Source organism: Dipodomys spectabilis, unplaced genomic scaffold (genome assembly GCF_019054845.1).
Source record: "Dipodomys spectabilis isolate Male_0828 unplaced genomic scaffold, ASM1905484v1 ptg000173l, whole genome shotgun sequence".
NCBI lineage: Eukaryota > Metazoa > Chordata > Mammalia > Rodentia > Heteromyidae > Dipodomys > Dipodomys spectabilis.
In genome coordinates, this window is record NW_024870850.1 from 8536288 (window position 1) to 8551334 (window position 15047).

A 15047-nucleotide genomic window follows, 5' to 3' on the forward strand; every position below is an offset into this window, starting at 1 on the left:
CAGTACTACCTCTTTATACCTGTATACTATTTTAAGCATGTTTTTAACTTTTTCACTTCTCCCCTATGTCCCTTCCCCTCTCTTAATATACTCATGTTCCTCTCTAAATAGATGGTCTTTTATACTCCATAATAATATTAATTTTTACGTTTCTATTTTTTTCTGTTCTCTTTTCATTTCCCTTTCCCTTTCTTCTTTTTGTCTCTCTCTCTCTACTTGCATCCTACCCAACCTATTTCCTGCATTGGGATTAGGACATAGTTAACTCTCCCTGTGCCTCCCCACACCAATCTATTCCTATTTTTTACCCACATCTTTCCCTAACCCTAATAACTTCCGGTTTTCCAAATTCTTCTCTGCGGTTCGAAGCCAATTAACATTTAGTTGTTTGATGTTGAATAGATGTATCTGATGAACTAGATTGTATCTGTAGACTATTGACTGTACAAATGCAAACTTTGATTGATGGTTGCCTTATGATAGTGTTCTAGCACAAAACTGGTGCTATTTTCATCTCAAATGGGCAGAGTAAGCCGGAAAAACACAAGAAAAATTGCAAATCCGGATATCTCAATTCCCAATCTTGATAATTAGGGGTCAGAACAGATAATGAATAATCCAGAGGAGAGTTCCCAAATAGCTCTACAACCACTGCTGGCAAACATGATAAATGAGAAGTTTGACAACTTACAAAGGACTCTGTATGAGCGTGAAAGGGAGAGAGAGGAGGCATCCCAAAAGCTTATACAGGAATATCATAAGCATGAGGAAGCTACTCAAAAACTGATACAGGATTTGCGTGAACAACTTGAGAATACTCAAAGAGAAAGGGAGGAATGACATGAGCAGGCTGAGAACACTCAAAGAGAACTGCAGGAATCCCACAAACGGGAGGAAGCTAATCAAATAGTAATACAGGAATTGAGAGACCAGGTAGAGAATACACAAAGATCACCAAAGGCATACATGGAATCCATTAACAAAGAGCTGAAGGGAGTCAGGGAGACCACAAAGGGAATGCTGAATGGAACCCAACAGAAGGAATGGGAGTCCAAAGAAACCATAACCAATCAACTAAGTGATTTGAGAACAAACACTGAACACCAAATTAAGGAAGTAAAGAAATTCATACAAGACCTAAAACAGAGCTTCAACAAAGAACTTGAAGCCATCAAAACTGACCAATTAGAAGGAAAAGAGATAAAAAACAAAGAAGAGAGAGTTCCGGGAAGATGGCGGAGGAGAAGCTGGAATCTGAACAAGCTCTTGCATAGAAAACAGTTTCAGAGTTCCAGTGAACAGTCCCAAGCCAGAGAATCACACCAAGTGTGCCATCACAGGACAGAGAGTTAGTCAAGAGAGGGGAAGCCAAGCAGACACATCTGAGCAGCTGCCGCTGGGGCGGCAGGGTCACAGCGGCGACCACTGCCACGGAGGCATACCTGAGACGCAGTCCGGGACGAAGGAGCCAGACGCAGCGGACGAGCGGATTCTACTCAACACCAGCAAGAAGCGACAAGGAGCGGACAACTTCATCCTGCACTTTGCATACCAGAGACGACCCGGGATCCAAGACTCCGCGTGAGTAGAAGCCCCACTTCCTCACTCCTTCTCTGGGAGAAGAGGAGGGAAGGCCACCCCTCCCCCCCCAGCACCGGTGATCTCCATCTTGGATACCAACAAAGCTCGGAGGAGCGGCTAGCTCCAGCTCAGGCCTTGGAATAAAACTAGTCATTTAGCAGGTCACAAGAACTTAACGGTGAAGTGACCTCACAGACTCAGTTCCATCCAGGGAAAAGTCACCCAGCTCAGGCGCCAGCCATTGGAGTGGCTCTCCTCACCGGGTAACCAGAGCCAGAGGCTGCCCCGCCCTCTAGCAGCCACCACAATCAATTGAAAAACAGAAACCCTGAGAATGGCTCCAGGCTGGGTGCTGTGAGTTTTTTTTTTTCACAAAATAGCCCCAGGGAAAAGCTACTGTTTGTGGAAAGGCCTCAACTCTACCCAGAACCTAGCCTCATCACTGCATCCCCCTCTTTTGTGATTCTCAAAGCAGATCACCCTCCCAGTAAACTAACCTGGGAGGGGGATCTCAAAAACTTGGGTAAAGCAGAGCATTTTTCTGCTTGTTCCAACAAACTGACTTAAGAAACCAATCAAGCCACAGGACCTCAAGCTGACCAGAGACTCCAACCAGACTCTGGTTACAGACAAAAGGGAGATACAGGACTCTTCCCACCCCTCCCAAAAAAAAAAAAAAAATCAAAGAACTTTTTTTTTCTTCTTCTTCTTTTCTTTTTTTTTCTTTTCCTTGTTTTGTTTTCTTAACTTTCCTCACAAAAGAAAGATTCACTTCTTTGCAGAAGGGTGTCCCATCGGCAAAAGTGTGGCAAGCGAGCACAGACACAAGGCAGCCTGCTTTCCTATTTACTCCTAACACAGCAGGCCCTGCATCTCTGCTGATATTGGTTGAACTCCGGTGGACAATCTGCTCTCAAATGGAATTGAATTTCTTGAGAGTTTCTTCATATGCAAATCTAATTTTTTCCACGCTTCTCTCATCTTCTCTCACCATCATAGAAACACTGCTGGGTTTACCAATTTTATTCTTGTGCAAGAACTCAGGAGATAATTCCCTTCCCAGGTCATGGATTAAGTCTGTTTATAGCCTACTGATTAAGTCTGACTGCAGAGACTTGGGGCACTGTTCCTACAATGGTTGTAGGAATTGGTTGCTGAGGCATATTTTTGACATGACCATGTCAAAAGAGAGTTACAACATCTATAACGCTGTGTATTCCATAGCCCATGCCCTCCACCAGATGTTTCTTCGTCACATGGAAGAGCCAGGAATGCACAGTGGGAAACCAAGGGCATTTCTCCCTTCACAGGTAATGGCATTGCTTTAAGTGACCTGCTCTAGGCATGCAGCTTTTCTATTGAAGGTTTCATAGCAGATAGTACAGGGCATCTGGCTCCATTTTGGAAAATACAAGAGACACTGGGCCTATAGTGCTGACCATGAAATGACTGTAGAATTTTGAAGACAAGTTCTTGAAGATCGCTGCATCCAAGATAAGGAAATGCTGTGGCTTCTGTCTTCATCCTCACTCTGTGGGAAAAAAACCATCCCCTTTTCAATAGGATATATCCAAATTCTCCTTGTGCATTTTCAAAATAACAGATCAAGGGTGACTAGTTCTTGAAAACCTAAGATTGTCTGGACACAAGTGGCTCACACCTGAGGTTTACTCCTGACTACAATTAACCACCAAATAGATAGAGGTGGAATTGTGGCTCAATGGATGGAATGCTTACTTTGAAAGAAAAAGAAAAACACGTTAAGTTAAGTGCCTTGGCACTTTGGTTGAGGCACAGGGTAGGCACACACACACACACACACACACACACACACACACACACACACATACACACCATGAACTAAGTCTTGCTTAAGGTAATCTTTCATAGTTGTCATAAGTATTTTATGATTTTGCTTAGTTTATAGTTTATCTAGTTTTCAGGCTGACTCTCTGATCACAATCATAAAATAAGTGATAGGAATTCATTATAAAGAGATGATGGAAGACTGTCATATAAAATGAATTCTAATACGAATTCTAACCAAATAATGATACTTAATTGGATGTGGCTAGAGTTTCATTCCCTTGAAATTGAGTTTCTCCATCCCATTTTGGATAACCAGGTTTTAGGAACTTCTTAACAAGTTAGTCCACTGTGGGTCTGAATTTGATACAGTTGATTGGATTCCTGTGATGTATGTGAATCATGTGGTGGGAAGGAAGGAAAATCTGTGTGCATCCATTGTTCTGGGGTTCTGTGATAACTCTGCGAAGCACTTTACCATACTGTAATGTGACCCTTTTAGCTGCATCCCTTTTTGAAGAAGATCAGATTTACCAATCTTGTTGAAGACCAAGTGATTTTGAATGAAGAAAGGAAATTGGAGGCAGAGTATGACATTATGAGCTTTTGGAAATTTCCAGAAGGTCTAGGACAAAGGGTGAAAGTTGACCAGTTTTTTCCAACTATGCCACATGGCCAACAACTGATTTTGTTTGAAAATCTGATAAAGTGGCCCACGGGAATTACCAAGGTGGGTCATTTATACATCTCCATTCTCTCCTTTTTTTAATGTATTGTTCAGGATGGAGAAATGGAATCATTTATAAGAAGAGAAAAAGAACCCGAAAGAGAGGACAAAAACATTAGATACGACAGACTCCATAACTTTCAGTGTTCTTTACAATTCTATGAGAACAAGAATGATTCAGAAGAGTCCCTTAAGACATCAAAAGTGTTCAGGAGCTTGAAGTGGGAATATTGTCAGGCCACCACTGCATTATACAGTCAGGAGTCCAAAGGACAAGCAAGCTCATACCTCTGAGTGCAGAGATCTTGACATCATTCAATGCTGTAGCTGTGGCTCAGTGGAGAGATGTCATCCACACATGCATGACAGAAACCCACACAGTGTTGCCTCTAATTCTGCTGGGCCATTGCTGGAAAACAGAAAAGTATCTGCACAAAGATAGAAATGTCTGGAAGCCCAACAGATTATTCCATTTACAATGAATCAAAGAAGAGAGTGCTCACTGATCTGTAGGTGCTTGTGTAATGGCTGCTATTGTTGGACAACTATGTATTCAACGCAGAGGAGTTGATGAATTTTACTACAATAAAACTTCAAGGAGAACCAAAACAGCTTAAGTAAATAAAGTAAATGGGTGTTAGACTGCCATGTCAAATGTCTACAACAAACTGTATGAAATATCTGATGACTTGCCCACTAGAGAAATGAAAACTTCAAATCCAATAATTTTTTGCCCTTTATTGAATATAAACTTACAATTTGGGGCTAATAATTAATAGGAAGTTGCCCTTATACATTCATCATACTCCAATAGTAAAGGAAGTTAGTATTAAGTCATTTCTAAGGAAAGAGTCTAAGGTATAAGGCACCTGTTCTTGGATTCTCAGGAAAATAAAATGAATGTTTACCTTGTCAAAGAGGACAACGTACCAGAATTATTCTGATCTCATGTCTTTTGCCCATTAGCAGCAAGCCCAATGCAAACACAGTTGTAACAGTTTGTGTTTAAACAGTCACAAGTTACATTAAAATTGCTCACACTTAGCTGAGTGCCAGTGCCTTAGGCCTGTAAACTTAGCTCCTCAGAGAGCTGATATGTGAGGATCATGGTTCCAAGCCATCCTGGGAAGGAAAGTTCATGATTCTTTTATCTCCAGTAAACCAACAAAAGTCAGAATGTATACATGGTTCAAGTATTCACAAAAACAATGCTCAGAAACAACACCCAGACCCTGGCTTCAACTATCAGAACCAGCACCAAAAAAACAAAACCCATAAGAACATCAGCTCATTTTCATTTCTTTAGGTGGCCAAGATGGAAATTCACTGTGAAGTACAGAAAGCTGAAGCATATGAAATAAAAAGAACAAACAGAAGACAGAGATCATAGCTTGGAAAAAATAGGAAGTTCTGAATAATATCATTGATGCTGTTATTTTTTTGTCAGTCTTGGGACTTGAACTCTGGGCCTGGGTGCTGTCCCTGAGCTCTTCAGCTGAAGGAGAGTGCTCTACTACTTAAGCCATAGCACCACTTCTGGTTTTCTGGTGATTAATTGGAGATAGTTTCAGAGACTTTCCTGCCTGGGCTGGCACTGAACCACAATCCTCAGATCTCAGCCTGTGAGTAGCTAGGATTACAGGCATAAGCCTCCAGCACCCCACCATTGATGCTGTTTTGATAAATGAGGTCCAGGCCTTTAATATTGTTGCAACAGTTCCTTTTCAGTACTCAGAAAGAGTTTAGAATAATACATGTATTGTAGGTAGGGGAAGACTTCAACAGGAAACAGAGCCAGTACAGTGTAGGTAGAAAAAAAACATTGGTTACCCATTCTGCTAACCAAACACAACTAAGGACATATAAATCTTGGTGAACTGTGAATACAAGTGTGAAATAATTTTTGCTGGCTACCCAAAGCAATTATGTTCTTATGTATGATTAATAGGTGATATTTCCAAGACTCTTAATGTATCAATTACATCATTACTTACTAGGTAGAGCTGCTTCTGCCTTTAAATACAACCAAGGGGTAAAGAACCAAAGATCTTTTCAAGCTTGGAGCCCAAGGAAAGCTCAGGCTCCATCCTCAGGACTGACGAACCAGAAGCTGGCCATTGCCAGCCTCTGTGTCAGAGGATACAAGCGTGGAACCTATACCTGTCTCTCCTTTACTCAAGTAAAGGAGAGGAAGGATGGGCTCATCATTGACTTCCATAGGACCTTGGTAAAATCAATGCCCAGAGCTCACAATGAGTCAATTTGTGCATCATATTGGACCAAATCTCTAAGGACACCCAAATAGAAATGGAAGAAGAGGAGAAAAGAGAACAACAGAAACACTAGATTTTTGAGGGGATCTCTTTAGCCATGCTGGCAAAAGATAGTGTGTCTTTTCTTCCACTGCTTTATTTTCTACTTACATTTTTCAGATCCAGTGGTGTTCAATCACCTCTTGATTGGACTAAATTACACATCATAAAAGTGTTACTGTTTTACAATGAGATATGACAAAGTAAACAAGACACAAGAAACAAAGGTTGGCTTCCTAATTTGTTATATAGTTTCTAGATGACTCTATATACTGAACCGCATATATGGTGTATAAGCATGCACATCTAAGGGAAGCTAAGAGGAGGGCAAAGAACTACAGGAAAATGGGTGAAAAAATACAACACAGGGGCCCATCAGCTGCACTGGTCATTGATGAAAGTGAACTAAGCAACTCAAGGCTGGTGATGGGAGGGAGGGAAAGCGAGAGAAAGTGGAAACAGCTGATACTGAGCAAAAGAAAAGAAATGTACATATCACCCAATTTGGGAGAAACAGTTTTATTGTTAAAGTCTGCAGAGTTCATAAGCTTTGTAGATGAAGACAATGACAAGATGCATTGTGAAGGTTGAAATATGTTAGTGACTTCAGATAAGTATCACTATGCCACAATACTGTGAAATTTATGTAATTATTCTCAATAAAGAAAAAGTGTTACTGTTTTAAAATACTGACTAAACGTTGAGTCATCTGTATTAACTTTTCACATTCTTGTGGAAGTCTATTATTAAATTCATTATTAATTTCAATATTATACACGCAATTTTTTTCAAGTCAGACACTAATGGCTACTTTAGAAGGCTTGGATCTGAGGATCACAGTTCAAAATTAGCCTGGACAGAAAAGTGTATGAGACTCCATCTTTAACTTACAAGTAAAAATACAGGACGGGAGGTATTTCTCAAATGGTAAAATGCCACTTGTGAATTACAAAGCCAAGAAAGGGAGCTTGGGTCCTGATTTCCAGGGCTGGTATACACACACACACACACACACACACACACACACACACACACACACACACGCACTATTTTTTTCCATAAATTAATTTTTTATTCCCGTTTCTTCCCAGGACCCAACTCTGAAAACCATCAATCCTGTCTTTAATTTTTTTTAAAGCAAGTGATGTCTTTTCTCACGATGGTCTGTGGATGCCACTGTGGGCAGTGCCAATGATGTCAAAGGCTCAGCAGATACCAGGAAATAAAAATGCAGGAGAGAAAAAATATCCAATATATTAAATGAAAACCAAACAAGGGTGGGAGATGAAGGGTGGGGAGATGGAAGGGCAGGGATGGGAAGGGGAAACAAAGGAGGAGGCAACAATGCTTGATGAGAAATGTACTCATTACCTTGCTCATGTAATTGTAACTCCTCTGTACGGAATTTTCACAATAAAAAAAACTTATAAATTTTTTAAAAAAAGAAAACCAACCAAATATGCCAGAGCAGGAAAAAAAGAAAAGAGATGCCCATACGTTGCAGGTGAGTCATCTCAACCAGGAGAGGGGCCAGAATAGCAGGAATAGGCTATGGATCCCACCCGTGCTCCCTGGACCTGCTGCTCAGGATCTGCCCTGAGTTGGTGTTGCTGAACAAACCCTCAGACACGGACAAGGCCCTTGCCACATGCAGCCCCTCATGCTCAAGGCCCAGGTCTCCTTCTTATGATGCTCACTGCCCCATGCCCCAGGGCATGCTGGGAGTATCCTTCCCCTTCCAGAGCAGGACCCTGAGCCCCGTCTTCCCCAGAGGCGCCAAAGCATGTGCAGGGGCTAAGCAGCTTAGACATGCTGCTCGTCATGTCTGGGGACCGCTTGATGCACCCGGTGAGGCCTGCACCCTAGGTTGGTTGGCCTGGTAGGGGTAGATCTGGAAGCTCCCAGAGGCAGAAGCCGCACTCCTGCACTAACAGGTGGTGAATGGCTCATGGACCAACCAGACTGGGTACTGTGATCCAGAAGTATCTGCATATGTTCCCAGGAGGATCTGGCAATGGACTGGTAGCTTCCACCAGCCAAAGGGATAGAAGGTAGAAATTTTCTAACTGGCTTTGAGACCATCCAAAGCTAAGAATATTGCCTTGAGTTTTATGGTTTTCTTATTTTACTTCTCTTATTTTGCCACTTCTTGCCAATATTAACTCATCCAAACTCATACTTGCCTTCTTCCTCCGCCCCCCCCCCCCCCGATTCCTTTGACAAAACAATCTTGTAGTGTGTGTTCACATTTTCTACTTTCTTATAGATATGGGTCAGATAGATAACGTGCAGTTTGCTCTACATACATATTTTTCCCATTGTCGTTTCCTTTAAGAGTCAAAGAAAAAAGTAGAAACTACGTTTAAATTTTCCTGGCTTTGGTTAGTTATTTACTTCAATGTAAAACCTAATTTATGTTACTGGATTCTTTTTTTTTCTTTTTTTTTTTTTGTCGGTCACAGGGCTTGAACTCTGAGCCTAGGCTCTGTCCCTCAGTTCTTCAGCTCAATGCAAGCAATCTACCACTTGAGCCACAGCACCACTCCTAGTTTTCTCAGTGGTTTATTGGAGATTAAGAGTCTCATGAAGTTTTATGCCCAGGCTGGCTTTGAGCCATGATCCTCAAATCTCAGCCTCCTGAGTAGCTATGATTATGGGTTTGAGCCAGTGACTCCCAGCTATTGCTCAATTCTTTTATTATTATTATTATTATTATTATTATTATTACTCAATTCTTTACACACCAAAAGGCCAATATATGAGTGTTTTTAACTAAAAGTTGCTTTCCTTTAAATATTACCTGAAGAAAGTTACAAGAGTGATATGTAAAGTGATGCAATCAGCTGCATTTTGAAAACACCAAGAGATGGTCTGAGATCCCTCAAGTTTGTTAAGTTTGGACTCTTCATGCAATGTCAGTCTACATGTGATTCTCCTGTTCTCCCTGCTTTAAAACCAAATGGGAAATATCAATTTCCAACCAGTTTGTCTAAGGATTACTACTTTACATCTTTAAAAATGTCATTTTGAGATCAAATGTTTTCAAAGATTTAATTAAACATGTAATTTTTAAAAACTCAGTAAGGAATCCAGGTGAGAGTGATTCACACCTCTACTCCTAGCTACTCATGAGGTTGAGATCTGAGAATCAGGGTACAAAACCAGCCCAGGCAGGAAACTCCTTAGGACTCTTATCTCCAATTAACCACCAGAAAACCAAAAGCAGTGCTGTGGCTCAAGGGATAGAGCATTCTCCTTGAGCTGAAAACTGAGGGACAGCACCTAGACCCAGAGTTCAAATCTCATGACCAAGGGAAGTTAGTAAATGAAAGTCTTTTTTTCTTTTAATTTAATTTAATTTTATTTGTGAACATACTGTACAGAGGAGTTACAGTTACATGGGCAGGATAATGCGTACATTTCTTACCAAGCATTGCTGCCTCCTCCTTTGTTTACCCTTCACATCCCTTCCCAGCTTCCCCCCTCCCCCTCTAATCCCAATCCTTCTCCTTCCCCCCTTTCCCCCCCTTCCCCCCCCCCCCGTACCAACGTTGTAAAGCTCGTTTTGGACATGACAACTTGTACTTCTTATTGTTGCAACAGGTCCACCTGTATCCTTAAACAACTGGTTTTTCCCCATTTCCTCCACAAGTTATACTGACATCAAATATAGTGAAAGCAGGGGTTACACTGTGGGGGAGGGACATACAAAGCAACAAAGAGATAATCTTATAAAAGTGTTAGAAACACATGCATGAAAGAAAAAAAACATTAAAATACACATCTAAGGGTTCATTTTCCTGACATCACATTATCTGACCTTTTCCGCTTGACTCATACATATACTAGATATTACAAATAAGGGAAACCATGGGACCTACGTTTCTTTGGGCCTGGCTTACTTCACTTAATATAATTTTTTCCAAGTTTTTCCATTTCCTAACAAATGGGGCAATGTCATTCTTTCTGATGGAGGCATAGAATTCCATTGTGTATATATACCACATTTTCTTGATCCATTCATCTACTGAGGGGCATCTGGGTTGGTTCCATATCTTAGCTATGGTAAATAATGCTGCAATAAACATAGTTGTGCTGGTAGCTTTAGTGTGGTCTTGTTTGTAAACATTAGGGTAAATGCCCAAAAGTGGGATTGCTGGGTCATAGGGGAGCTCTATGTGAAGTCTTTTGAGGAACCTCCATACTGCTTTCCAAAGTGGTTGAACAAGTTTACATTCCCACCAACAATGAAGTAAGGTTCCTTTCTGTCCACATCCCCTCCAGCATCTGTTGTTGTTAGAGTTCTTGTTTTTTGCCGTTCTAACTGGAGTGAGGTGATATCTCAATGTTGTTTTGATTTTCATTTCTTTTATGGCTAGGGATGTTGAACATTTCTTCATGTGTCTATTGGCCATCCTTCTTTCTTCTTCAGAGAAGTTTCTCTTTAAGTCTTTCACCCCTTTATTTATTGGGCAGTTGTTTCTTTGAGGATTTGTTGTTGGGGGGTTTAATTTTTTGAGTTCCAAGTATATTTTAGATATGAGACCCTTGTCCGTTGTATGGCTAGTAAAGATCTTCTCCCAATCCGTGGGCTTTCTATTGATCTTGCTAGCTATGTAGTAAATGAAAGTCTTGAGAAAGGGAATTGATGAAACAAATTGGTTTCATTTGGATACAAAATGATTTCAAAAGCAAAAACAGTCTTCATTTTTTTTGGTGTGTTGTGGGGCTTGAACTCTGGGCCTTAGCACTGTCCCTCAGCTCTTCAGCTCAAGGCTAGCACTCTACCACTTCAGTCACAGCACCACTTCCCATCTTCAATTTTTATACCCACAAAATGTTCAAGTAAGTAGCAGATGAGTACATTTTGAGTTTCATAAAATAAAGCTTATTATAAAATAATTGGTAATAAATAAGTTGATTAATTATCAAGAAAATTAATAATAACAGACACTAATGGGGATGTGGCCAAAAGGAATGTTATAACACCATTGGTAATATAATATGACAAAAGATATAATATTACATGCATATTACACACACACTAGTATGGGTGTTTGTTATGTCTATGTTTATGACACTACTTAGAAGCTGAGTTGCAGAACCAGGCTCTGTTCCAATCAACACATGAATGGAAAAAGTAAATTGAGTCACACAGACACAAGGAGTCTTGAGTATGCAATTATATGTTTGAGTCAGGAATATGGGTGGAAGTGGAGAACATCGTGTTCAGTTAATCACCCTGACAAATGCAGCAGTGGTATATACTGGACACCATTTGAAAAATGAAGCATACAACCTGTGGGTGTGGTAGGGAGGGAAAAACTGGGTAACATTGTAAAAACAGAAATGTACTCAATACCTGATTTACATAATGGTAACTCGTCCGTACAACACATTTACAATACACACAGACAAACAGACATACAGAAAGAAAGCACACAGACAGATAGAGGCAACACAGATCCCCAAGTTTTCTCTTATTTTTGAAATGTAGGGAGAAGAAGGCTTAGAGTAGTAGAGTAGACACCAATGACAATGAAGTAGAAATTGTTAGCTTCTCCAGCAAGGAAACTTGATACACGGTTCAGGCAGAAAAGGCAAATTGCCCACCCTCAAGAGATGGAGGCCCATGGAGAGGACAGAGGAAAAGGAAAAAGAAGAAAATAAAAAGAGAGACAAAGTGACTTGTGGTAAGCCAGGACCACAGCGGATGTGGAAGTGACCACAGAGTCTGGGGAACTTCTCACTGTCCTAGGGAAGTGTGACCAGGATGGTCCAGGAAGTGACCTCCATGGATGAGGAAGTGACCTCAGATTGTGGGGTCCTTTGCTGACTCCCAGTCAGGTGATTGACAGGTGATTACTGGTTTCAGGCAGGTGAAGAGGAAGTGGGGAGGGCCTGTTCTCTTGGGCAGACTGAACAGAAATAGTTAGAGTAATAGATGAGGAGAATGGGATAAAAGTTTGTCCTCTGAGGCAGCCACAGGTTGCTCATACCGATAATCCTGGGTATAGAAGCAACAAAGATTTGTACCTCAGAACCCGAGTCAGGCTAGGCCCCAGCACTGATGCTCTTGCAAGGTCTTGCTGGCTACCAACACCAACTAGCATTTGCATCCTTACTTTTCCAATTTACATTTGCCAAGACCTTCCTCATAAATATATGCAGCCAGTTCACAGAACCAGCCACCATGGTGAAGTCTGTGCAGAGCAGGACCCTATGCTGTGACCATGGTTTCCCTTCTAGTATGAGGAACTAATAGAGAAGACAGGTAGGGAGACATGGACAGAGCTGGCACCACGCGGTTGTCCAAGTGGGAACAAGAATTCCCGGAGCACTCAGGACATGATGTGGACCCAGCAGAGCAAGACCCATCCATATACCCACAGCTACCAGGATCCTCAGTGTGCAGGCCTGCTATGTTCCCAGAAAGTCATAGATCATGGAACATCTCTGTCTAACAGTGGACTGCCAATATATTGATAGGTGCAGTCTGATGGTCAACAACATGCAAGCACTGAAGAAGTTCAAGGTTCAGAGTGCAAATGTCTAATTGGAAAAGTGCATTGACCTTGAAGTATTTATCTGTAATGGTAGAATTCCGGGACACTGTTGGTAATACCTGCAGCAGTAAATAAATACATTGAGCTCTTCTGGATTCTTATGCATGTGCAGTTGGTATAAAAACCTGAATGGGTCATTTCACATAACTTCTGTGGCTCCCTTATGCCTAGGTTGTGAGCCTGCCCATCCTCATCTTTGATGGTGCTCCAAGAACTCTGACTGGGCCTTTGCTGGCCATGGCGCTCTATGATCATTTGACCTTCACATGGCATCCACTGCTGTCATCCATTCCCATCATCCTTAGTGACCCTTGATTGGTTGTGCTTTTTTTGTTTTCAACTTTTTGCTTTCACACAAGTTCGTGTACAACTCAACAAGAGAGGAATCCATCCCTGGAGTTTCATTATCTACTGTCTTGGATGAAATCATGGTCCTGAGGGTGTGGAGAGGAAAATGGTACACATGTTTTCTAACTTCTGTTTTGACCTTGAATCTGGGCCCCAGATGCAGAGCCAGAGGGCAGAATGGGCTCTGTATTCCTCTAGGACAGTGGAGGCCTTCCATGTATCAAGAAGCCACAAAAACTGAAGATCCATTTAGACGCCCACCTGACACTGCAGGCACAGTCTGCATCCAGAAACACAGCTCCATGTCAAAGCAACAGCAATGTTCCCTGTGGCTCTGACACTGCTTCTTCTCCAGCATCCTCTCCTGATCACTTTCTCTGAAGATGGCAGACACATTTGCACAGAGAAATCCGTAGCATGCAGCAAAGGAGATGTGGTCATTGCTGGATTTTACTCCCTCTATTCTTGGGAATTGGTCGTTCAAGGCTTGAATGACCCTACCCTGCAGCAACAGAACATTCAGTAAGTGATTTCTTGGATTTTCTTAAATTTTGAATTTTCTCTTTGGGTTACAGTCAGATATGGGGGAAGTTTGGACACAATCACTTATGTGCTCTGCATCTTCTACACTGCCCTCATTACGACAGCTCTACTTCATTTCAGGTGTTCCCAATGAATATTTTTCTTTCTTCCAAGTGTACAGAGTTTGCTTTCTGTCTTCCACTCCACTCCCCTTTCCAGAGATGTCCCGACCACCCCACCATCACTGTGACTCCTCCACTCATCACTGTTACTCAGGGTCACTGGGGTGACCAAGAGTCCATACAAAGACACTAAAGTGCAATGTCCCCATCCATAGGACAAAGGCCAGGGAATCTTCAATCCATTCTGCTCTTTATACTTCTTAAAACAGGACCAATGTTTGGACCTCTTTCAGGGCAATGTTTCTTAGGATAGACCTGCAGTTTCTGTTTCTGGGGTTATTTCATGTCAGCAAAGCTGGGAATGGGGAGCTGCTGGACAGATCAGTAATAAGAGATGCATGACAGATTTGATTTTTTCCCCTTAACTAATGTAAGTAAGCTTCTGTCCTGCTATCCATGTCTTGGCCTGTCTCCTATGTCATTCCCAGAAACTCTGTTTCCATTCCTTATTTATTGTTCCCTGCCAATAACTTCCTAAACTAGATTTGAATGTTTTTTTTTCATATATATTGTCAGTAATGGGTCTTGAACTCTGGGCTTGGATGCTGTCCCTGTGCAATTCAGCTTAAGACAAGTGTTCGATTGCTGGCAACACAGTGCCATTACCAATTTTCTAGTGGTTTATTGGAGATAAGAGTCTCATGGACTCTTCTGCCCTCGTTGGCTTTGAACCCTGTTCCTCAGATCTCAGCCTCCTGAATAGATAGGATGACAGGTGTGAGCAAAGGTGCCTGGCTTTTTCATATGTTTTATACACACTTTCATTCATGCATTTGACCCAGGTGAGCTCACTACTTTCAGATCTATACAATTCACTGTAAACTAGGGAAGTCATGAATGAATCTTCTCAGACAAGTTGTGTGGAAACACCCTGTATGGGGTTTGTTCAGGAGAGGAATACTTTATTCCATGAGAGACTTATGAGAGATACTGAACCCAAATTAGTGTGGTGAGGAAGTGAGTGAGAAAGATGGGGCTCATGTGTAAACCCAGCATTAGAAAC

The 15047-nt window shown here is 41.6% G+C and overlaps 1 non-coding gene across 1 annotated transcript; it reads left to right on the plus strand.

The window, feature by feature from the left end:
• The first annotated feature begins 7562 nt into the window (after window positions 1–7562).
• LOC122119993 lies at window positions 7563–7648 on the plus strand. The gene has a single exon (XR_006149615.1). It is a non-coding gene; the product is annotated as a small nucleolar RNA SNORD35 (small nucleolar RNA).
• Window positions 7649–15047: the final 7399 nt, after the last annotated feature.